Source organism: Mesocricetus auratus, unplaced genomic scaffold, assembly GCF_017639785.1.
Source record: "Mesocricetus auratus isolate SY011 unplaced genomic scaffold, BCM_Maur_2.0 Super-Scaffold_100008, whole genome shotgun sequence".
NCBI lineage: Eukaryota > Metazoa > Chordata > Mammalia > Rodentia > Cricetidae > Mesocricetus > Mesocricetus auratus.
Genome location: NW_024429192.1, coordinates 48,630,281 through 48,656,617, shown reverse-complemented (window position 1 = coordinate 48,656,617; position 26,337 = coordinate 48,630,281). Strand labels below are relative to the sequence as shown.

The 26,337-nt window shown below is 38.5% G+C and overlaps 1 protein-coding gene and 1 pseudogene across 8 annotated transcripts in view; both read left to right on the top strand.

The window, feature by feature from the left end:
* The window catches only part of Zbtb20 (zinc finger and BTB domain containing 20), a 730,935-nt gene that overhangs the window by 267,858 nt on the left and 436,740 nt on the right, over positions 1 to 26,337 (top strand). For all 8 annotated transcript variants that reach the window (XM_040750810.1, XM_040750809.1, XM_040750808.1 and 5 more), the window contains exon 4: positions 18,250 to 18,323. The gene's annotated coding sequence lies outside the window, so the exon portion shown is untranslated. The remainder of the gene's footprint in view (positions 1 to 18,249; positions 18,324 to 26,337) is intronic.
* On the top strand, positions 1,907 to 25,469 carry LOC101828814 (annotated as a pseudogene).

The window sequence follows — 26,337 nt, the reverse complement described above, 5'->3', positions numbered from 1 at the left end:
TCCTGAAATATGAGTGATACCCTGGTGAAGTCTTTACATAATGGGGGAAATGAGTCCCAGATGACCATTTCCTGTCACTAAATGAATCTTCCAGTACTGGGACTGGGTTAGTTGAGTTGTTGGCCAATGGGGACCAATGGAAATCACCAACAACCCAGGCTATTGCCAAGATAGTAGGCTGCTTTCCACAAATGGAAAGCAAGTTCCCTTTGGTGAAGACTACACCTACACAACTAATTGAACATAGGTCTATCTGGTGCCTACATAAAACCTTCACCTCTACATTCTAGTGTCTTTGGTATGGGAAGGTACTCTCAGCTAAATTTTTAAAAAGCAACTCGATCTTTCATTAGAGATTTGGCAACTTCATCATTTACATATTCTACCCACATTCCAATCTTCAGACCCACCCTGTCTTTGTCAGAATTGAATGGTATTTAGAGTGCCTCTTCCCACAAATTTTTAAACTTTAAAGATGTCCAGACTATGGATAATTTCTCATACATTTGTCACTATCTTAGAATTTTTATTCATGCTAGTATAACTTACACATACATGCATGCATGCATGTGTACATACATACATACCTGAAGCTGGACCTAAGTTACTGAATTGCAAGGAAAAGAAATATTGAAGAATGCCAAAATTGTTCATGTTTACTATAAATGTAAAAATATACCATCCAAACTATAGGAATGAAGGAAGGAAGGAAAGAAGGAAGGGAGGGAAGCAGAAAAATATGTTCTCCGAACTCAAAAATATGATGAATAACACTAATTTATATATTTGAAAAGCTCATATACCCCACTTAGGAGAAATACAATAGTTCTGAACAAGTTTGCAAAATTTTTCAAAAGTAAAGGAGGGGAAAACAATCTTACAAACAGAGAGAAATCTTACAAAAAGAAAAGAAGATTGAGTATGTACAGTAGAGCTACTCATTAATACCTGAATTCTTGGATGTGAGGGCAATCTGGCTCAGACATCTGTCACCCCATTGATCGCCAGGGTTGATTCGGCTGATCTGGCTGGCTAGGTGGGTGTCCCCTTCCTCCCTCACTGCTCCATGTGTGTCCCTCCCAAAGCTGCACTCTCTGTGGAAGAGGACGACCTTCCCCGAATAGAGGAGGACCGGTCTTCGGTCAAGGGTATACGAGTAGCTGTGCTCCCCTGCTATAACCTCCAAACAATCTCTCAAGGTCCATTAATACCTGAATTCTTGGTAGATACAACGTCAGAACTCAAAGAAGTTCTGAAACAAAGGAAAATACAATTAAGAATTTTATATCTAGCAAAACTATCTTTAAATATAAAGATAAAATATTTCTCAGATAAAGTCAAACTATTGATAATAAACTTAGATGTACATACTAAAGAAAAATTAAGCTAAAAGAAATTGAGAACAAACTGTGATTAAAATGTACCCATTCTTTGAGTATTAGTTACTTATTAAAGATAAAGTTTCTCAGGGAGAATCTTTGGTGATTTAACAGAGCCTAGTAGGAGGTCTTTATGTCTGTGAGGTTGTTGTCTTCTAAGGGCTTGTGGGATATTCTTGATTCTCAGGTTTTTTATGTTTCCTGGCCTATGAGTTGAATGATTTGCTTTAACATAGTCTATGGCTGTAATGTGCTGCCCTCCCTGGGGCCTTCAATCAATGAGTCCACTGGATTATTTAATGGAATTCCCAAAATGTGATAGAAAATAATCCTTATTGTTTTATAAGTTAATTAACTCACATGATTCAGTATAAAAATATGAATAGCATGTATATATGTAATAAATAATACAAGATCAAAAAGGAAGAAATTAACAACAATAAGAAATGAATAAAATAGACAGGGGAAAAGTTCTCTATTGACAATATCTGATGGCATGGTATCTCCCAAGTAGTTCTCTGTTCCCAAGCATGGGTCTTCTTGCGCAGCAAGCACAGTAGTTTGCATGGTAGAAAACTGAGGACCTTTCCCAAGGATGATCCTTCCAAACCTTTCTACCTCCTAGCCTTACAAGGCTGGAATGCCCCAGCGCATCTAGAAATTTGACAGACCTGGATCCAAGGTGGTGAAAAATAAGTCAAGGAGAATGTAACCATTGTTGAGACACCACCCATGGTGGTTGTAGCCATTGTGGGGTATGTAGAAACTTCAAAAGACCTCTGTACCTTCAAGGTAGTCTTTGCTGGACATATCAGTGATGAGTTTAAAAGGTATTTATCAAGGACAGGCACAAATCTAAGTAGGCCATTATCAAATACTGCAAGACATGGCAGGACAACATGAGCAAGACAACTGGTGGTGGATTTCACCAGCACTATGTCATGCCAAGTCATTCAAATAAAGACCCACACTCAAATGTGTCTGCTTCCTCTGTGCCAGAAGGAGGCCGCCTTGATGCAGACCCAGGTGGGTACAGGTACTGTGGCTGAGAAGCTAGACTGAACTCAGAAAGGATGCAGCAGCAGGTTCCTGTGGACCAGGTGTTTGGGCAGAATGAGATGATTGATGTCATCAGGGTGACCAAAGGTAACAGCTATAAAGAGGTCACCAGTTGCTGGCATACAAAAGCTACCCTGTTAGACCCTTCTAGGATTGTAAAGGTTGGTAGTATGGAGCCTGGCACCCTGCCTGTGTGGTCTTCTCTGTGGCTTGAACTGGGCAAAAAAGCTACCACAATCAACACAATCTGTAAGATTGGTCAGGGCTAGCTCATCAAGGATGGCAAGATGATCAAGAGCAATGCTTCTGCCAACTAAGACCTGTTTTACAAGAATACCAACTCACTAGGTAGTGTGGTGGAAGCCAAGAAGGGAATAGCCTCCTTCTACAAATCCTTGCTCGTTTAGACCAAATGATAAGCTCTTGAGGAGATTGTCATGAAGTTCATTGATACCATTTCTATGTTTGGCCAAGGTTATTTCTAGACCATGTAAGAGAAGTAATCATTCATGGGACCACTCAAGGAAGTCCAGATTGCCTAAGAGGAAGGTGATTTGAGTGGAAATGCTCAAGTTAACAAGGCTAACATAGGAATAAATATAGAACATGAGCCAGGCATTGGTGGCACATGCCATTAATCCCAGCACTCGGGAGGCAGAGGCAGGCGGATCTCTGAGAGTTTGAGGCCAGCCTGGTCTACAGAGCTAATTCCAGGACAGCTTCCAAAACAATACAGAGAAACCCTGTCTCGAAAATCCAAAAAAATACATATATATGTGTGTGTGTGTGTATATATATATATATATATATATATATATATATGTATTTATCATGGACAGGCCTATAACCATTAGATAAATAAAATTGATAAGGCCAAGGGGGAAGAGAAAAGGTTGGCAGTGAGAAAGGTAAAAAGAAGACAGATATAACTTAAATGCAGATGGTTTACTTGATGAAGTCTACCAAAAATCTAAATAAAACTAGCAGCCTTTCACACAATTTTTTCAGAATATATTGAGAAAAAGAGAACACTTTTTAAAATGAGGGTGATGATGATACCTTGCAGCCAACAGACAAAAATATCATAACAAAACAAAATCAATAATTATACTGAAAATAGACACCAAAATCTTCAGCACACTATTCAACTACAGCAATATGGTAAAGCATTTGTGCACCCTGATCAAGTTAGAGTCTTCTCTGAAGTGCTGTATTGACTAAAAATCCAGTAACCAATTAATGTAAAATATCATATTAATACAACATAAATTACCATTTTTTTCTCTGAAAGCTGGATCCCTGTTCATTTTCTTTTTATTAGTTTGTTTTTTCATCCCAATCAGTTTCCCCTCCCTCCTCTCCTCCCAGTTCTTCCCATGTACCTCTGCTGCGTCCACTCCTCCTCCTTCATTTATTTTTGGATACGGGTGGGACTCCCATAGATAACAGCCAACCATGGTATATCAAGTTGCAGTGAGACTAGGTACCTCCTTTTCTATTAAAACTGGATGAGGCAATCCAAAAGGAGGAATGGGTGCCAAAAGCAAGCAACAGAGTCAGAGAAAGTGCCCACTCTCACTGTTAGGAGTTCCATCTGAAGACCAAATACAAAAATATAAAATATTTAATTTTACAGTAAAATAAAATTTAAAAGAAGAAATAAATTTAAAAAGCAAAAAGATAAAAATGAAAATTCGATTTCTGTGATTCTGAGATTAGATATGATATACTGAATTTTTTAAAACAAACCCCAGGTGATGCTGATACTATTGGCTAGTGGACTCAAGTTTAGTTCATAACCATGAACACCCATTTTTATAGTTTCCTTTGATGTAAAAGAAATATTAAGTGGATCAATCACAGATATTGCAGACATAATTAGTAAAAAAATGTAACATATATGCTGAGGGCCTAGGTCAGAATTGACCATCTTAATATATACATAAAACAATAAAAATAATAAATCTATTATATTGTTTTATTGCATTAAACAATATAATAGACTTATGCTCAGAATGATGAGACAGGGAAGGGAAAGGGAAAGGGGGAGGAAATAGAAACCCTAAGGGACAGAAATCCGTGGAAAAGTGAAACATGAAAAGAGTTTTATTTGTAAAATAAGATTGTTTTTAATTTTAATAAAATATTTTTCTTGGTAGATAATGTAATCTCACATATAGAGAATTAAGTAATACACATAAACAACTTATGAACTAACTAGGAGTTTGCAAGATTAACTAGATGCAAGTTCACCCTAGAAAACAGTTTTCTTTTTGCATATCAACAACAATGAAATCATAAAAATTCCATTTGCAATAATGTCAAAAATGTTTTTTAGAAACTAGCAAGCTAATCCTAGCAGTTGAAAAATGATGCAATAGTTAAATTGTTTATTAAAAGGAAACAAAATTAGTTTACATACACTATCTTCTCTTATAGTTTACTATTCAAAGCATAGTGAGGGGGAGACTGATACTGGATGGTAGAACAAGAGGATAAAATTGAGAGTCTAAAAAACTAAACCTTAGTTTTGGTCGATTGGCTTTTTTCAAAGGTACTAAGGCAATTTGACAATGCTAGGTATGGTACAAAGAAAATGTGACTACTTATCTATTTTAAATACTTCACACTACCCATAAAAAATTAGCTCAAAATGCATCATGAACCTAAATTCAAGAGCTAGAATTATAAAACTTCAAGATGTTATAGAAGAAAATCTTCATGACTTCGGGATAGACAAAAACAACAAAAGAAAACCTCTGATTTTAAAATGCATAAATCCCAGTAATGATTGGACTGGCAAGATATGCCAGCTGGTTCATTAGTGGCACACATGATACAGAATTAGTCAATCACTATCTTACTGGATTTAGTACTCAGTCTGCAAACTCGAATCCATTCTTGATATTCTTTTTTTTTCAAGGTTTTCCTCTTTATTATATTTTAGTTTAACTTAGAAACAAGTAATGCAATGCCAGATACCTCTCCCTCCTCTCCTCCCCTGCTCCCCACCAACCACCATCTCATCCCCTTTCTACTCTTCCAGGAAGGGTGAGACCTTCCAAAGGGAATCTTCAAAATCTGTCATATCATATGGAGCAGGGCCTAGGCCAGCCCTCATGTGGCTAGGCTGAGAGAGCATCCCTCTATGTGGAATGGGCTCCCAAATTCCATTTGTACACTACGGTTAAATACTGATCCACTACTAGAGGCCCCATAGATTGCCCAGGTCTCCTAACTGATACCGATGTTCAGGGGGTCTGGGTCAGTCCTATGTTGGTTTCCCAGATATTAGTCTGAGATCCATGAGCTCCCTTTTATTCAGGTCAGGTGTTTCTGTGGATTTCTCCAGCCTGATCTTGACCACTTTGCTCATCACTCCACCTTCTCTGCAACTGGATTCCAGGAGTCCAGCTCAGTGTTTAGCTGCTTCTGCTTACATCAGCCACTGGATGAAGACTCTAGGATGGCATAAAAGGAAGTCATCAATCTCTTTACCAGGCAGGGAATTTAAGGTAGCCTCTTCACTATTGCTTAGATTGTTAGTTGGGGACATCCTTGTAGATCTGTGGACATTTCCCTAGTATTAGATTTCTCTTTAAACCTATAATGGCTCCCTCTATTATGGTATCTCTTTCTTGCTCTCTTCTATTCTTCCCCCAATGCAATCTTCCTACTCCCTCGTGTCCTCCTCTCCCCTTCTCTTCTCCCCTTCTCTTTCTCCTAGACCCCTCTCCCCTCCTCCCCTGCTCCCAATTTGCCCAGGAGATCTTGTCCCATTTCCCATCTACGGAAGACAATATATGTCTCTCTTAGGTTCCTCATTGTTTCCTAGCTTCTCTGGATGTGTGTTTTGTAGGCTGGCAATCCTTTGCTATATGTCTAAATTCCATTTATGAGTGAGTACATACCATGTTTGTCTTTTTGTGACTGGGTTACTTCGATCATGATGGTTTCTTCTAGTTCCATTCATTTGCCTGTGAATTGCAAGATTCAATTGCTTTTTCTCTGCTGAGTAGCACTCCATTGTGTAAATGTACCACATTTTCTCTATCCACTCTAGGTTGCTTCCAGGTTCTGACTATTACAAATATTGCTGCTATGAACATAGTTGAACAGATGTCCTTGATGTATGAATGTATATCTTTTGGGTATATATGTAAGAGTGGAATTGCTGCATCTTGTGGTAGACTGATTCCATTTTTCCTAAGGAATCTCCGTACTAATTTCCAAAGTGGCTGTATGACTTGGCATTCCCATCAGCAGAGGAGGAGTGTTCTCCTTTCTCCACATCCTCTGGAGCATAAATTGTCATTTGTGGTTTGGATGTTAGCCATTCTGATAGGAGTAAGATGGTATCTCAGATTTTTTTGATTTGCATTTTCCAGATGGCCAAGGATGTTGAGCATTTTCTTAAATGTCTCCCAGCCATTTTAGACTCCTCAATTGAGAATGCTCTATTTAGTTCTGCACCTCACGTTTAATTGGATTATTTGGTGTTTTGGAGACTAGTTTCTTGAGGTCTTAGTAAGTTTTGGAGATCAGCCCTCTGTAAGATGTGGGGTTAGTGAATATCTTTTCCCAATCTGTGGGCTGCCTTTTGTCTTGCTGACTGTGTTCTTTGACTTGCAGAAGCTTCTCAGTTTCAGGAGATCCCATTTGTTAATTGTCTCTCTCAGTGTCTTTGCTACTGGTATTATGTTCAAGGAGGAGTCTCCTGCACCAATATGTTCAAGGGAACTTTTCAATTTCTCTTCTAAGAGGCTCAGTGTGGCTGGTTTTATGTTGAGCTCTTTGATCCATTTGGACTTAAGTTTTGTGCATGTCAATAAACACTGATATATCTGCAGTCTTCTACCTGCCAGTATCCAGTTATGCCAGCACCATTTGTTGAAGATGTTTTCTTTTTTCCATTGTATGATTTTAGCTTCTTTGTCAAAAATAACCTTATTAATAGGTGTGTGGATTAATATCAGAGTTTTTCAATTTGATTCCATTGGTCTACGTGTCTATTTTTGTGCCAATACCAAGCTGTTGTCAGGACTATAGCTCTATAATAGAGCTTGAAGTCAGGAATAGTGATGCCTTCAGACATTGCTTTGTTGAACAGGGTTGTTTTGGGCTATCTTGGGTCTTTTGTTTTTCCATATAAAGTTGATTATTGTTCTTTCAAGGTTTGTGAAGAATTGTGACAGTGTTTTGATGGGGATTGATTGCTTTAGGCAAGATTGCCATTTTTACTATGGTGATCCTACCTACACTATCCAAGAGCATGGGAGATCTTTCCATTTTCTGTTATCTTCTTTAACCTTTCTTTAAAATCAAAGTTCTTGCTATACAGGTCTTTCCTTGTTTGGTTAGTGCTATCCCAAGGTGTTTTATGTTGTTTGTGGCCATTTTTGTAATGTTTTATTTAAATTAGTACATGAATGCTTCACATGTCAATCCCAGCTCCCTCTCCCACCCCTCCTCCCTTGTCCTTCCACCAGCCCCTTAGCCCCCCACCCAATCCCCACATCATTCCCCAGGGAGGGTGAGGCCCTCCTTGGGGGGATCTCTAAAGTCTGTCATTTCATCCAGGGCAGGACCTAGGCCCTTCCCCATGTGTCCAGGTTGAGAGAGCATCCCTCTATTTGGAATGGGCTCTCAAAGATCATTCATAAGCCATGGTAAACACTAATCTACTTACTACCCAAGGCCCCAATGATTTCTGTGGCCTCCTCACTGAGACTGCATTCATGGAGTCTGGATCAGTCCCTTAATGGCCTCTCAGGCGTCAGTCTGGGATTCAAGAGCTCCCCCTTATCTGGTCAGCTGTCTTTGTGGGTTTCACCATCATGGTCTTGACCCCTTTGCTCATCATTCCTCCATCTCTGTCACTAGATCCCGGGATTTCAGTTCAGTGTTTAGCTGTGGGTATCTGTCTCTCCTTCCATCAGTCAATGGATGAAGGTTCTAGAGTGGCATATAGGTTAGTTATCAACCTTATCATCAAGGAGGGGCATTTAATGTGGTCTCTCCAGTATTGCTTAGTTTGCCAGTTTGTGCTATCCTTGTAGATCTCTGGAGATCTCACTAGTGTCAGCTCTCTCCTCAAGCCTATAATGACTCAATCTATTATGGTATCTCCCATCCTGCCCCCCATACCTTCTTCTCCACTCATCTTATCCCCCCTCTCTTTTTACTGGATCCCTCTGCACTTCCCCAGTGTTCCCAATCTGCTCAGGAGATCTTGCCTCATTACACTTCTCTGGGGTATCATGTGTCTCTCTTGGGAACCTTCCTGTTTCCCAGACTCACTGGCACTGGGATTGTAGTTCAAGACTCCCCTGATCCATGTTTAAAATCCATATATGAGTGAGTACATACCATGTTTATCTTTTTGTGCCTGGGTTCCCTCACTCAGGATGGCTTCCTCCAGTGCTATCCATTTGCCTGCAAATTTCAAGATTCCATTGTTTTTTTCTGCTGAGTAGCACTCCATTGTGTAAATGTACCACATTTTCTCTATCCACTCTTCAGTTGAGGGGCATCTAGGTTGCTTCCAGGATCTAGCTATTACATATAATGCTGCTATGAACATAGTGGAACAGAAATCCTTGTTGTGTGAATGGGTGTCTTTTGGGTATATGCCTAAGAGTGGAATTATGGGGTCTTGTTGTAGACTGAGTCCCATTTTCCTGAGGAATCTCCATGCTGATTTCTGAAGTGGCTATACAAGTTTGCACTCCCATCAGCAATGGATGAGTGTTCCCCCTTCTCCACATCCTTTCCAGCACAAACTGTCATTGGTGTTTTTGATTTTAGCCATTCTGACAGGAGTAAGATGATATCTCAGAGTTGCTTTTATTTGCATTTCCCTAATAGCTAATGATGTTGAACACTTTCTCAAGTATCTCTCTGCCATTTTATAATCTTCTATTGAGAATTCTCTATTTGGTTCAGTCCTCCACTTTTTAATTGGAATTTTTTGTAAAGAGTAATATTTCTCTAATTTCTTTCTTAGCCCACTTATTGTTTGTATATAGTAAGGCTACTGAATTTTTTAGTTAATCTTGTATCAGCTGTAGGAGTTCCCGTGTAGAGTTTTTAGGGTCACTTATGTAAACTATTGTATCATCTGCTAATAGTGAAAGTTTGACTTCTTCCCTTCCAATTTGTATCCCCTTGATCTCCTTTTGTTGTCTCTTTGCTCTAGCTAGTACTTCAAGTACAATATTGAAGACATATGGTAATAGTGAATAGCCTCTTCTTGCTCCTGATTTTAGAGGAATCACCTTGAGTTTCTCTCCATTTTGATGTTGGCTGTTGGTTTGTTATCCTGGGCCTTTTGTTTTTCCATATAAAGTTGATTAATGTTCTTTCCAGGTCCTTGAAGAATTGTGATGGAATTTTGATAGGGATTGCATTGAATCTGTAGACTGCTTTTGGCAAGATTTTATTATGTTGATCCTACTAATCGAAGAGCATGGGAGATCTTTCTATTTTCTGGTATCCTCTTTGATTTCTTTCTTTAATGACTCAAAGTTGTTGTTATACAGGTCTTTCACTTCCTTGGTTAACATTATCCCCAGATATTTGATGCTGTTTATGGCTATTGTGAAGGGTGACGTTTCTCTGATTTCTTTCTCAGTCACTTCATCGTCTGGATATAATAGGGCCACTGATTTTTTTTTAGTTTACCTTGTATCCTGCCACTTTGCTAAAGGTGTTTATCAGCTCTAGGAGTAACCTTGCGGAGTTTTTTGGGTCACTTATATAAACTATCATATCATCTGCAAATAGTGAAAGCTTGATTTCTTCTTTTCCTATTTGTATCCCCTTGATCTCCTTTTGTTGTCTTATTGCTGTAGCTAGAACTTCAAGTACAATATTGAAGAGATATGGAGAGAGTGGACAGCCTTGTCTTGTTCCTCATCTTAAAGGAATTGCATTGAGTTTCTCTCCATTTAGTTTGATGTTAGCTGTTGGTTTACTGTATATTGATTTTATTATATTCAGGTATGTTCTGTTATCCCTGATCTCTCTAGGACCTTTATCATGAAGGGGTGCTGGATTTTGTCAAAGGCTTTTTCAGCATCTAGTGAGATGATCATGTGGTTTTTCTTTCGCAGTTTGTTAATATGGTGGATTACATCGATAGATTTTTCTAATGTTGAACCATCCCTGCATTCCTGGGATGAAGCCTACCTGATCATGGTGGATGATTTTTCTGATGTGTTCTTGAATCCGGTTTGCTAGTATTTTATTGAGTATTTTTGCATCAACGTTCATGAGGGAAATTGGTCTATAGTTCTCTTTCTTAGTTGTGTCTTTGTGTGGCTTGGGTATCAAGGTAATTGTAGCCTCGTAAAAAGAGTTTGGCAGTGAGCCTCCTGCTTCTATTGTGTGGAATGCTTTGAGGAGTATTGGAATTAGCCCTTCTTTGAATTACTGGTAGAATTCTGCACTGAAGCCATCTGGGCATGGGCTTTTTTTGTTTGGGAGACTTTTGATAACTGCTTCTATTTCATTAAGGGTTATAAGTCTGTTTAGATAGTTTATCTGCTCTTGATTTAGTTTTGGCCAGTGATATCTATCTAGGAAAATGTCCATTTCCTTAAAATTTTCAAATTTTGTGGAGTACAGATTTTCAATGTATGCCCTGATGATTCTCTGTATTTCCTCAGAGTCCTCTGTTATGTCCTCTTTTTCATTTCTGATTTTGTTCATTAGCCCAGAATGGGAAAAGATATTCACTAACCCCACATCTGACAGAGGGCTAATCTCCAAAATATACAAAGAACTCAAGAAGCATGTCTCCAAAACACCAAAGGATCCAATTAAAAGGTGGGGTACAGAACTAAACAGAGAATTCTCAATAGAGGAGGCTAAAATGGCCAAGAGATACTTAAGAAAATGTTCAACATCCTTAGCCATCAGAGAAATGCAAATTAAAACAACTTTGAGATACCATCTTACTCCTGTCAGAATGGCTAAAATCAAAAACACCGAAGGCAATTTATGCTGGAGAGGATGTGGAAAGAGGAGAACACTCCTCCACTGCTGGTGGAAGTGCCAACTCGTACAGCCACTTTGGAAATCAGTATGGAGATTCCTCAAGAAAATGGGAATCAATCTACCACAAGACCCACCAATTCCATACTTAGGCATATATCCAAAAGAGGCAAATTCATACAACAAGAGCATCTGCTCCACTATGTTCATAGCAGCATTATTTGTAATAGCCAGAACCTGGAAGCAACCTAGATGCCCCTCAACTGAACAGTGGATAGAGAAAATGTGATACATTTACACAATGGAGTATTACTCAGCAGAAAAAAGCAATGGAATCTTGAAATTCGCAGGTAAATGGATAGCACGGGAAGAAACCATCCTGAGTGAGGTAACCCAGTCACAAAAAGACAAACATGGTATGTACTCACTCATATATGGATTTTAGACATGGATCAGGAGAGTGCCAGTCTGCACTTCCAATGACAGAGAGTCTGGGAAACAGGAAAGAACCTAAAAGATATGCATGGTACTCAAGAGAAGAGAAATGAGGCAAGATCCTCTGAACAGATGGGGAACACAGCGAGGGGTGGGGGGAGGGGGAGCTGGGAAGTAGAGAGGGGGAAAAGAGGAAGAGAGAGTAGGTCATGGGGGAACAGGAAGGTTGAGTGGGGGGGGAGTAGAATAGGGGGAAGAGGGAATCATAGGTTAGAAGACAAATCAGGCACCATTGTGACCTCTAGTGATCTAAAGGGATATCACCAATTGGCAAGCTAAGCAATAGTGTAGAGACCACCCCGAATGCCCATTCCTGATAATGAACTTGATGTCTATAACCATCTTGGAGCCTTCATCCAGTGACTGATGGAAGCAGAGGCAAACACCCACAGTTAAACACTGAACTGAACCCAAGGAACCCAGTGACAAAGAGAGAGGAGCGATGAGCAAATTGGCAAAGAATGGTCTAGCAAAAACAGCAGAGGCAGCTGATCCAAACAGAGGAGAGCTCTTGGACCCCAGACCGACAGCTGGGAGGCCAGCATGGGACTGATCCAGAACCCCTGAATGTGAGAGTCAGTGAGGAGGCCTGGGAAACCTATGGGGGCCTGAGCAGTGGATCAGTGTTTATCCCTGGAATACAAACAGACATCATGTTTCCATAACACAAAGAGGGATGCTCTCTCAGCCTGGACTCTGAGTGAAATAACAGACTCTAGATATCCCCTATGTGGAAAGAATTGGCAATGGGGTGGGGGGATGGGGAGAATGGTGAGGGTGGGAGAGGAGGGGAGGGAGAGGGAACTGGGATAGACATGTAAAACAAGCTATTTAAAATTTAAATAATAATAAAAAGAGAGAACCAGCTATGTTCTAGCCGGCACTTTTACAGGGTGCACATGCCACACAGCCGACATGGAAGGCACCTGGTGACAGGTGGCGACATACAAGAAAAAAAAAAAAAGATACAGGCACTTATTCCAAGCTATGTTGCTGAGTAAGTGGTCCAGTATATGGCGCTAAGAAGAAGGTATATTCTTTTGTGTTTGGATGGAATGTTCTATAGATGTCTGTTAAACCCAATTGGGTCATAACAGCTATTAGTTCCTTTGTTTCTTTTTTACGTTTCTGTCTGGTGGGCCTGTCTAGTGATAACAGTGGGGTGTTGAAGTCTCCCACTACATCTGTGTGAGGTCTTATGTGGGATTTGAGTTTTAGTAATGTTTCTTTTAGGAACATGGGTGCCATTGTATTTGGGGCCTAGGTGTTCAGAATTGAGACTTCTGCCTGATTGATTTTTCCTTTGTTGAATATGAAATGACATTCTTGAGCTCTTTTGATTGATTTTAGTTTGAAGTCTAATTTGTTAGATATTAGGATAACTACACCAGTTTGTTCCTTGGGTCCATTTGACTGGAAAAATCTTATCCCATCCTTTACTCTGAGGTAGTATCTGTCTTTGAAGTTGAGATTTGTTTCTTGTATGCAGCAGAAGGATGGATTCTGTCTTCTTATCCATTCTGTTAGCCTGTGTCTTTTTATAGGCAAGTTAAGACCATTAATATTGAAGGAAATTAAGGATCATTGAGTATTAAGTCTTGTTTATTTTGGATTAGTTGTTGTTGTTGGTATTGTGTGTGGATTTGTCTTGGTTTTTGTTTCGGCTTTTGATAAAGTAGAATTATCTGTTGCCTGTAGTTAACTTCCTTGGGTTGGAATTTTCCTTCCAGTACTTTCTGTAGGGCTGGATTAGTGGATATGTATTGTTTAAGTCTGGTTTTGTCATGGAATATCTTATTTTCTCCATCTATAGTGATTGAAAACTTTGCTGGATATAGTAACTGGGCTGGAATCTGTGGTCTCTTAGTGTTAGTAGAATATCTAACCAGGACCTTCTGACTTTCAGAGTTTCCATGGAGAAGTCAGGTGTAATTCTGATAGGTTTGCCTTTATATGTTACTTGGCTTTTTTCCCTTTGCTCCTCTTAATATTCTTTCTTCATTCTGTAAATTTGGTGTTTTGATTATTATGTGACAAGGGAACTTTTTTGTGGTCCACTGTATTTGGTGTTTGTGGGCTTCTTGTACTTTCATTGGCATGTCTTTCTTTTGTTTGGGGAAATTTTCTTCTATGATTTTGTTGAATATTTTTTCTGTACTTTTGAGTTGGGTTTCTTCACCTTCTTCTATGCCTATTATTCTTAGGTTTAGCCTTTTCATGGTGTCCCATATTTCCTAGATATTTTGTGTTAGGGATTTGTTGGACTTCAGATTTTCTTGAATCTATTTTTCCTAGTGTATCTTTAATACCTGAGATTCTCTCTTCCATCTCTTGTATTGTGTTGGCTATGCCTGGATCCGTAGTTCCTGATTGTTTACCCATCTTTTCTAATTTCAGCATTCCCTCTGGCTGTGTTTTTTGTTTGTTTGTTTGTTTTTACGAGACAGGGTTTCTCTGTATTGTTTTTTTGTTTGTTTGTTTTTTTATTTGAGGCTGTCGGTCCAGCCTGGCCTCTAACTCACAGAGATCTGCCTGCCTCTGCCTCTCAAGTGCTGGGATTAAAGGCGTGCACACCACCACCCGGCTCTGGCTTTGTTTTTATATTGTCTCTATTTCAGCTTTCAAACCTAGCACTGTTTGAATTGTTTCTTGCAATTTTTAGTTTTCCTTCTTTTTCCATTTCTTTAAAGGATTTTCTAATTTCCTCTCTTAGGGTCTCTATCATTTTCATGAATTTGTTTCTCTTCTGCTTCATCTGTGATGGGATGTTCAGGTCTTGCTGGTATAGAGTCCCTAGATTCTGGTGGCATCATATTGGGTTTTTGTTGTTGTTGAATTTGTTCTTAGATTATCGTCTTACCATCCCTTCTTTCAGTGGATGCAGGACAGTCTCTTCCTCTTGGTGAGAATGGGTCCAAGGTTCTCTTCTGGAGGATGCAAGCAGGTCCAATATTCAGATGAGTCTCATGTTGAGTCCAGGCTAGTCTGAGGCACTCCTTCTTCCAGTGGGTGGGAGTGAGACTAACATAGCAAGTCAGCAGACTCATGGTTGCTTGGTCAGCCAGGGATAAGTCGAACTGCCTGCAGTCCCCAGGCCAGGAGATGCCAGAGTGTGCAAGCCGAATTTGCGTCTGAGAAGATGGGCCGAAGCTCACCTTTCCCGTGAGTGGTGGTAGGAGTAGCCCAGAGATATGAGCAGACTTGTGGTTGCTTCTGTTTGAGGATTTTAAAGTGAAATACAATATAGTCAGAAGCCACCTTTGTTCCTACTCAGTGCTACTAGGATCTATGGCATTTCACCACCCTATCATTTGTGTTGTTTGACTGAGGGCTTTATTTGTGGACTTGTAACTTGTAGCACAGGTCTCTATAAAATACCACATGTCCTTCTTCTCTAAGATCCATACAGAAGCTAGCGCAAAATACAGAGCTGTGCACACATTGAATCCTTCTTCCAGACTTGTAATTTACACTTATGTCACTGTATCATTGGATATTGACTTTGATCTATAAATTTTCATAGTTTTATTTTACTAGAAAATCTACCACTGATGTCCATTTTACTACTGCCTAAGTTTGATTTTTAAAAAGATTTTAGTAGCTGAAATATCAAGAGAAATGTATTCTTAGTCATTGCACATATGTGACAGATCTGTTTTCAAGGTAGATTCAGTGTACAGTTGTAAACATGAAAGTTGGAAGCAGTAAAGCAGAGAGGGGGGCCATGAGAAGGCTCTGTCCTGATTTTCTGGCCCTCAATCTCGCTTTGCTCTCAGAGTTATTTCACTTTCCTTAATGACCTGCCTTCAAGCAATTTCTACCTAATATTGAGCAGTAGGCTGTTCGGTGACAGAGTTAATGGTTTGTTCATGTGGCAATGAAGAGGAGCAGCATTCATATCGAAGACAACTGGTCCCACTTCCAGGTCCATCTTTGGGCCAAGATATGTAGTCGCCAACAGTGAGTTGGCGACTGCATTTTTTGAGTTCTGGCGCAAAGCAAGATCCATCTGTTTTGCCCAGCCGTTTGCCTGAGTGCCACAGAATGGTCCTGTTATTAGGCTTATTTGTGGTCCTATTTGAGGTTAGAAATAATGTAAATAAACTTCAGCCCTCTTTTTGATGAATGCAGCACAGGGATTGAAAGTGGTGGTGTTGGTAGTGTAAGTGAGGCTGGGTCTATTTTCTCAATTGCTCTGTTTTCTTTGGATAGAGAAACAGACATTTAAGAATGAGTTTGTCATCTGGAAGGATAGTTTTGACCAAGTTTCCCTCAACAGGATACAAGATGTTATTTTTGAGCTTCATTACCCTCACCAGAGAGAGGGAGAGGGACAGAGACAGACAGAAGGAGAAGCAGGCAGAAATGGAGAAGAAAGCTAGTCACAGAGGACAGAGAGTGAGTGTGTGTATGACTTAATGCTAACTGTTCACAGCGAACTTTATGATTTTGAATAGTTCTGTTTACCCCACATGTGCTGGTTTGAGAAGAAGGAAATCTGACAGAACTGAACTGCTGGTTGTCAGTTAGATACTTTGTATGGTCTAATCAGTCTGAGTTCTCTCACCTTTTCTTGTTTGAGCCAGACAGTGAGTTAGTTTCACTGACCACATTTTGTTGGTGAGAACAATACCAATTGCAATTCAGATTTATCTAGAAATGGACGCTTTTTATGTTTCTGAATCATTTATCAGTGGTTATTGTTATTCCATACAATTTTTGAGCACAGTTATTTTTGTCAGTGTCTTTCGTGAATGTTTAGCTGCCTTATAAGGATATATGTGCTCTCCCCTCCTCTCATTCAGTTGTCCCTGGTGACGCCTCCTTAATTTCTGTCTTTACACTGGTGCATTTTTAGTCTAATTCAGGAATTTGAGAAGCAGAGAGAAAGTTTAGGAAGTCAGGAATTTTTTTTCAAAATTCTAATCCCATTCATGGATAGATTTAGTATGAAGTATGAGCAAGTTTGCATTTAAAATGTATGTGCATCAAGTAGACACTTGCCTAAATTATTATTCCATATATTTCAAAGGAAAACAGGATTTGCAAGTGAGAACCAGATGCATTTTTTCATAATAGGTACAATTTCAGGGGTGATTTATGATTATGATCTCATATGTGGAAATATTAAAGTATTACTTTGCATTATGTGAGGGTCAGACATACACCCACCACAATCAGTGCAACAAATATATATTAAAAATACTGTTGTAGCCGGGCGGTGGTGGCGCACACCTTTAATCCCAGCACTCGGGAGGCAGAGGCAGGCGAATCTCTGTGAGTTCGAGGCTGGGCTAGACCGACAGCCTCCAAAACAACACAGAGAAACCTTGTCTCGTAAAAACCCCCCAAAAAAAATACTGTTGTAAAGTAAAATAAGGAAGAAAATTATAATAGCTCCGTTTTGCATTTAAAAGTATCTTTTTCTAAACACTAATGTGTTATTTATTTGAAGCTAAAATAGGAGTGACTTAATATAGTATGTTGTGATTCTTTTATTATTATTATTTGTAGAGGGTGGTATTTGAAGAAAAGATTTAAAAAGGCACAGTAGGATGTCTTAAGCCCAAAGTTGGGGGATACAGTTGGAGATCTGAATGCCTGTACTCTTAATTTGAAGATTAAAGATACATAATATTTTTTTAACCAGAGTTAAACCAGGATGTCTTGCTCAAATCCATATGATCTTGCTGTGTTACACTAATGATGGTATGGGATAGGAAGTATAATATGATGTGAAGTAGGGCACAGGTAGCCCGTAATATCAAGCAATGTCCATTTTGCATGTTGTATTGCTATGTTTGCTTACCTGTAGTTTATAGTCACTACAGGTCAATCATTTGAAACCAGAGATTAGTATTTTTCCTATTATTGTAGTCATAGTTTTCCTTCAACATAGATATTCAGATCCATAGATTTTTTTCCAGGTTCTATGAGCTTAGTATTTTCCATACTCTTTGGATTGTGAAATTCTTCTCTAAGATCTTTTTCTTTAAATTACTTAGATTGTAACTGAATTCATTGTAGAAGTTTCAAGCCATACCACTATGAAATCCTTAGCATGGAAGGAGATTTTATTTTTTTCAGAATTACTGTTGTTTCCTCTTTAGACCCTTTTATTTTCATTAAGAAACTACTCTGGGAAAGGGGTTTTTTATTTCCTTTCTTTCTTTCTTTTTCCCCCTTAACAGGGATAAAAAAGCTCCGCTTGACTGGTAATGCATTGCTTTGGATGGGGAAACATTATGAAAGTTTAATTTTTAATTAAATCTGAAATACCAATTATAACTGAAAGAGATTTTAACCTGTTTCTTTTCAGACTGCCTGAAGTTACATTTTGAGAGTGAAATCACTGCACCTCAAAAACAAAGGATTGAACCGCACTGTGTTCCTGTAAGTAGAAGCTTCCCGAACCTTTCTCTGTGTTTCTGTGACCAACCCACAAAGGGACAAAAATCTATCATAGTAACCAGACACGAGGGAAAATATGAATGTCCCTGAAGAAATATATCCTTAAATGATTTCATTTTAAAAAAAGTTATTGAACTCAGTATTTCAGGTTGTCTTTTCTTCAGTCAAAATTATGAAACCTTTCTTTTGGCAGGTTTGCATTTCATTAGGAGGGTGTTGCCCACTGTGCACCAGCACAGTGACATACACCCTCTGTGGAAAGATTTGTGCATTTTTATACCAGACTCTTAAGAGGTAAAAGAATTCTTTTTAATCAAAGTAGATTTCGTATTCTTTAGTGATGTCACTAGAAATTTTTAGCCTTTGTGTCAATGGAAATAAAAAGTTCATGATGACATCACAAGATTCTATAGCCTTGAAGATTTTGGGCAAACCTAAGTAAAGAATGCATAATTCCCTTGTGTGCGTGTGTTCCCCATTCTGCTACGAAGCAGTCAAAATAGCACATCTTATGTCTTCCCGTGAGCTACAAGGCTGTCTCTCAGAGCCCCATTGTTCCATAAATGCATGTCAGAGTCTACCACAGTCTGCTCTACCCTTATTTAGCTGCTGTTTTGTCAATGTACTTGGAAGAACAATTAACATTTGGGATTTCAATGTCTGAATAACAGGCAGTGAATAGAACTGGAGCAAATAAAAGATTCAGATGCCCAGAGTAAGAAAACAGAAGCTTATAGTTGGTGGAAGAGAGAAAGAAAATCATTTTAATGCTGCATTCAGAGTTGGGAAATACTGTAAGGAAAGATCTTTTTCATATTGTAGATCAAAATACAGATTTTAGTGATAAAAACCCAGGGTTATGATACCTTGCTAAGTTTTACAATCTAAGGTTTTCTGTCAGAGTCTAAAAGCAAAATCTTTTCTGTCAGAGTGCTAATTGTGGGTCTCCTTACTACACCCCAGCTTCCTCAGTGCAGGTCCCCATGCAGAGAGGCAGACACTTCCTCCATTTCACTCTGCTTCACGGCAGTCTGCCATTAGTGACTGGAGACAGACCTGAGGGGTACATCTCTTTACTGAGTTCTGTTACGTTCTTTTTTGTATGTTTGTTTTGTTTTTGAGAGAAATGACACTGAGAGCACATTGGCAACTTGGGTTTGTTGACAACCTAGACTGAATAAATAAGAAACGGTTGCTAATTTTGTCATAATTTTAACAGTTTAAGCCTACAGACACCAAGGTCTCTTAAAGTAAGGACTTGTTCCTTTTTTAGTCCGTAATATTTATCAGATAATGGATAACCACAGAAAGCTATTGTTTGTAGTATAATTATAAAAGTTGTTAAAAATCAGAAATTTGAGATTATTTACTGTAACGAGGTATTGGGTAGAGGTTTTGGCAGTTAGGAAATGATTATACATAATTTGCCACAGGCAATGCGTCTGTTCATGCCACACAGGGCATTAGCCTCTTGCTCTTTCTTCACCTTGCTAATTTACACTTCTTTTCTTGACCTGAAAGACAAGTATCCATTCAGATATTTTCTCTTGGTCTGTGAAATAGTCTTCAGCAGTTTTCTATGTAAGTTCTGTGTTATTTCTCAAGCAGTACAATTGCCTTCAATCCACCTGGATCAAGGGTAGCCCCATCTATCTCTCCTGTTGGCTATAGAGTAGACTAAAGCAAGCGAATGAAGCAACTAATACAACAAACGCTGGTTTAGAAGGGCAGGGTCTTGAGAAGTCGCTGCGCGCAGATATTTTCATTGAGGCAAACCTCAGAACCAAATCTCAACCCCAGTAAGACTACAATATTTTTTAGAACTCAGATCCTTTTAATCTAACATTTCCTCTCCCGTCTCTCTAGCACTCTTTAAGAATTTTTTTCTGAAACAGATTTTTTTCCTGTTATTGTGAAATTAGCATCCAGTGATTCAAATTAAGGCTCTCATAAAATTTGGACTCTGGAGCAAAACTGAATTGATAAAATTTTGGCCTAGTCAATTGTACTATTGCCACATTATAAAATATTTAAGACCATCAATAATCCTTATAAAATTATTCTACTTATTTTAGGTTGAAAAACAGGTAAAATTGGTATCAGGACAAAGACTGTCATTAAACATGACAGCTGTAAAGAATGTAAAGAAAGTCTCCTCACCTCTTTCTAAAACCAGTAAATTGAGGCAGAGGTAGTGCATTCAGGCTATAAAAAGCACATTGACTACAAAGGCAAATTGTTCTTCAACTTGCAAACCAAACAAAAGGCAAACACCTGGGTTCTGAGGCTTCTAGCATTCCTATAAAAGCAGTGTAAGCAGTGCTTTCTGATGGACAAATGTCATTTTGATAATTTTTGAGACTTACTGACTGTTTGCCAAGTAGTCTAAATTAATGAATAAAGCAGTGATCTGAAACTGTTATCAAAACTTTTTCCATTATCCATACATATTTTGATATTATATATACCCTTGGTTGTGACCTGTGTTCTTTATAGACAAATGTATTAGTTCACTTAATATTCATTTTGGTGATTGATAAAGATGGTCCACTAGAAATAACCATAGTTATTCAGCTCACAGTCTTAAGCCTCTATTTCAGACATCGAATTCAGAGTTGCCAGTAGTGTGCATGGTGTCAAAATGCTGCTGCTGTCAGGGTGCATCCCTCTAGAGAAAAGTTTGGGGTAGGAATGCAATAAACTCAAATAATTTCAAATGAATTAGTTACCATGGTAATTTATTTCACCCTGCCTTTATTAATTCTGTAATTTAAAAATCCCAAAAGGGAAGCTTGACAAATTCTCTATTATTTTACCCAGAGTCAGCACCTAGACCCATTTTTTTTTTGATTTTTTGAGACAGGGTATCTCTGTATTGTTTTGGAGGCTGTCCGGGAACTCACTCTGTAGACCAGGCTGGCCTCGAACTCACAGAGATCCGCTTGCCGCTGCCTCCCGAGTGCTGGGATTAAAGGCATGTGCCACCAACGCCCAGCTAGGCCCATATTTTTGTTTATCAACTTTATGTTACCACACTCATGCCTTCTACTTCTGACCTTGAAGAAGTTCAAATAACTGTGCTTAGAAAGCTAATGATCTAAGTTTTGTGCTCCAGCAAGATGAAACAGTTGTGCTCTTACAAATGCCCATGGAAGCTTTAGCATACAGAGAAAGGGATATGGTGACCTGAGAATGTCAAAGTAGAGCCCTATATATGCTTATGCACAAGGACTCTCCTCAAACTTCCCTCTCCTCTTTATAATACTTATCATGTGTTATATGCAACCAGTTAGCAAGTATGTTACCACAGCCATTAATCCTTTGTTGTGTAATTAAGAGGTTTTAAATCTGGTAAATCTCCTAAAAATGGAATCATTGATTCATTCTTCAAATATTTTTGATGTTAAGAATATAGAAATGAGTTCTGAAGTCAGAGCTGAATTTCTAAACTATTTTTTCTTTTTTAATTTAAATTAGAAACAAGCTCGCTTCCTATGTCAATCCCACCTCCCTCTCCCTCCCCTCCTCTCCTGCACTCCCCCCCAGAATTTCTAAACTCTTAAAGAATCAGATATTAATTTAGTACACAGATAATGAAAATGTTACCAATTGTCTCCATGAAAAGAACTGTATATGCAAGAGGAATATGAGTGAGGCAAACCTCATTTTAATATTCACTAAAGCATTATTTCTGAGTTTGAGGAGAGTTTGAACCTCTGAAATGTAGGTTTAATAGTTTAGGTCACATTTTCTATATGCATAAAAAAAGAGAAAAGTAGGTTATATTCTAAAGCAGGAAAACTTATCTGTCATAACTCAGTTAAAAGACATTGCCATTGTAAAACACTACAACAGCAAAGAACCTTAGGGATTTTCTTTTAATAAAATTCAGGCCTAGAATTATTATCCAAGTTACACAGTTAACTATACAGCAATCTAATTAGGTAGTTAATAGCTTAAGTGGGAAAAATGGGCCTGTGAACCCTAATTCTCAGCTATAGTATACATCCAAGCCACCTAATAGATGATCAGAATCCCTCCCATAATCTCTTCACAATTTTGGGTGAAAGGGATTATTGGTACAGGAGACAAGTTTGTGCAGAAGCCTCAGTTCATAGATATATGAACAATATAAATGACTCCCATTCTCTTTACTTCATGTACCAGATGTCTTTTAAGAGTTGTCTAGCATCATTGCATCCACACTCTGCAACTAATCTGCAAAGAAGACCCTTTTCCATGTTACAAAGAAGAAACTGATCCCCAGGAAAAATAAGAATATGCAAGAACACAAAGCTGGTATGTGAGTTTGTATCACTACCAGAACTAACAAATTCAAACACTGGGCATCTCTTCTTTGATATTTTTATCCACTGTGCCTTGGTATCACCTCAGCTAACATGGCCACACAAGTTATTATTTTTTAATATTTTATTTATTTATTATGTATACAGTCTTCTTCTACCTGCATGCCAGTGGAGGGCACCAGATCTCATTCAAGGTGGTTGTAAACCACCATGTGGTTGCTGGGAATTGAACTCAGGACCTCTGGAAGAGCAGTCAGTACTCTTAACTGCTGAGCCATCTCTCCAGGCCCAAATTATTATTTCTTTAAGGGTCTAAATGCCTTTAAAAACTGAAAACTGTTAAGAAAGTAAAAAATTGCATTTAAAAAGTATGTCCTTTCTACATAAAACTGTCACATTGAGTTCTGTCACGGCATCACAGCATCTTTTTGAGATAAACTAACTTCAGAAACCCATGTATCATACTAAAAGCATGAGCCAGCCTTCACACACAGAGCCCACTTGCTTGTGTGTCCACTTGTGAGATAGGGTCTCATGTAGTCACAGGATGTCTTCCAACTTTCTTTGTAGACAAGACTTACACTGAAATCCTGAGATCCCCTTGCCTCAATGTACAAAACACTAGGATTACCATCATGCTGACTTTTTCATCATCTGATCCAACACTATGACTACTTTTCTGGATGCTGTTTAGTTTTCTATGGTCTACACAGTATGGCTACTTAGCTTATAAAGAACAATTGTTCATGTACTTTCCCAAGAAGAAGGAGTGCTGAGAGATTGTCATTAAAACTGAAGTATATTATCATGTTTGCAAACAAACATAATGGTTTTATGTTTTCTGCATTGAGAAGTTAGGGAAAGCTGGCTGGTACATCTCTGCATTTTCTTAACTTTATCCTGTGTCTATGCTCAACACCTTAATCATATCACAAATATGGGGCCACTAACCTGGATCCCATGTAAACATACCTTTGAGAAGTGAATTAGAAGGAAAATAACTGCTAACAAGCCACACATGGCACTGGTGCCATGTATCACTGTAACCATGATCCTGAATTTCCTGTCATGTATCACTTTAGCAGCAATGCTTATAAACAATCTGGTGTCTGAGGAGCCCATTTTTATTTCTTGATTTGACCAACTGTCCTAAAACCATTGTCACTGGGCCTTATTGGCAGATCAGGGAATGATGTGCAGCATCCGATGTAGAGCCCTCTATGACGCTCAGTGTCTGGAGAGGCTCTCTCCTTACAGCCTGAGTTGGAGCTCTGTATCTGTGTTCCATGAGGGCCCCTAACTATTCTTTCCCTCCTCTCACCCTTCCTGCTTTGTAGAAGGTATCATTGTTACTTGTTTCAGCCTATATTTCAGGATGCTACTATTAGCCTTCCATCAGAAAACATAGCAATTTCAAATTAAAAAGAAACATTTAAAATTCTAGGTTTCCTCTGAAAGAAAAAAAATCTTTCCAACAACTTTATATTTTGCTAAAAATCTAATTCTGGCTCAGTGTTTTCTTTCTCAAAGGAATTTTAAATGGGAAAAAAAAGCTTTGGTAAGAGGAAGGAAGGCAGGTTATCGCTGCTATTCAAGACTGAAGAGAAGCAATTAGGAAGAAACCTTCTGACCCTTTGAAACAGCAAATTTCCAAGAAATTAGGCACATGTATTTTCATAAGGAATTAGAGCTCTACATTTCAGTTCAGGTTGTCCCACATTGGCTTTAAATTTGTCCCTGTGTCCCACAAGGCAATCTGAAAGCACCATCTCCTGAATCAACTGGGAGAGACTAAGGAGGCCATGCCGAATCCTGATTCTACCCTGGGAACATGAAACCACTAAGGAAGAATGAAGCTGGTCTTTTGCTTATGTGGATTCTCAGGGCTATAAACCCTTTCCCCATAATTGCTCCAAAGGCATTCAAGAAAGTAAATCAGCGGGTGTCAGTGATAGTTACAGGTATTAGTACTAGTATTAGAAGATCCAGATGTTTACTAAGGTCTTTTACTTTGTGGCAAATGTACTAATTTAACCATATAAATTTTGTGTAGCTATGTCTGTGGTTTTTCTAAGTTGTTCTTAAATAATTTAAATGCTTTAGGATTTAATTTTCTGATCAGTAATCAATACTGGAAAAACATTATTGCTGCTCTTAGCTTTGTGGATTTTTGTTTATTTTTTTAATTCTTATAGATTAGTGCTGGTAAGAACTTCCTTCAGAAAGTCCAGGGACCTAAATAGATCCTGGCAGCCTAGTAAGTTCACTTAAACTCATCTAATGTAGAAAGACTTATCAGTAGAATTTAATAAACTTGGCCTTAGCTGAAATGGGAAAATATTTGGCATGGCATGAAAACATTTTGCATTGGGTAACAACTGATGCTAGCAACTACATGAGACAATGACAACATGGTGCTGTCTACATCATCGCTGCACAGTTACTGCTGGGGAAGCAGTAGCTATGATTGAAAGCAAAGTGTGAGCAGATGTTTGAGATTTGAGCTGGCTTGCCCAGCAGTGTTGTTTTAAGAGCATTTTCCTTATCTGTAGAGTGCACTTTCCATCATCTTATACACAATGTGATAGGAAGAAGTCAAATGACATAGTTGAAATATTTAGAGTTCTGTAGAATGAAGATGGTTCATAAACATCACAGATACAAGTAGAAGTAGAGACCACTTAGAAGTTTCAGGAGTAAGTGCTTTTTCTGATCATTTAGTGGTTTGAAATTCCTTTGTGTTTAGGCAGCCATATATGGAAGTGCTCTGTTGCTGCTAAGAGTTGTTCACACATTGGAAACAATGGCTGAGTTGAAGTGAGATGTTACTTCTTTTAAGCATTTATTTTTAAAGGATGCTACAATAAATTATCTAAACAGTTTCTCTCATATTGAAAAATCACAACTGTTTATTCTCTTATTATTTGCTGATTTTCTTGAGGGGAAGGAGTGAAGATCATGTACTGATTTTCTTTCTCAGTTACTGATAGGGTTACTGGTTAAGTCTTCAGTGTTAGGTATCCTGTGTAAAAAAAATTGTGTGTCAAAGTAAGTTTAGAAAGTAATAATATCATCAATTAACTACATACTTAATATTATTAAAAATTACATAGACATTAGAAAAAGAATGAATTCTATGTATAGAGCTATTGACGTTCAAGTATGATCACAGTTTATTAAATGAAAAGAACAAATATTTTGGGCAATGAATATTTTAAATAAATGTGTAGGCTTTCTTTTGGGCTGCCAACCAACTCTTTTATCATGACAGAGTTACTTATTAGTTATAAATGATGGCCTTAGCTTAGGTTCATTTCTTGCCAGCTCTTAGAAATTACTTTAATGTGCTTCTCTTCATCTATGTTTTGCCTCAGGACTTTCTTTCATTCTGTATGTCCTACTCTGTCTGTCTGGCTGGTTGGCCCCAGGCATCTCGCTCTCATTCTCCCTTGTTCTCTCCTCTCTTGTCTCCTCATTGTCTCTCTCCTCCTATTGATTATCTATGCCCATCAGCCCTACCTATCCTTCTGCTACCTAGCTATTGGCCATTCAGCTTTTTATGAAAACAATCATCTGGCTTAATCAGGCAAGGTGAGACAGCAACATAGCTATACAAAATTAAACAAATGCAGCATAAACAAAAGCAACACACCTTTACACAATTAAACAAATGCAGCGTAAACAAATAT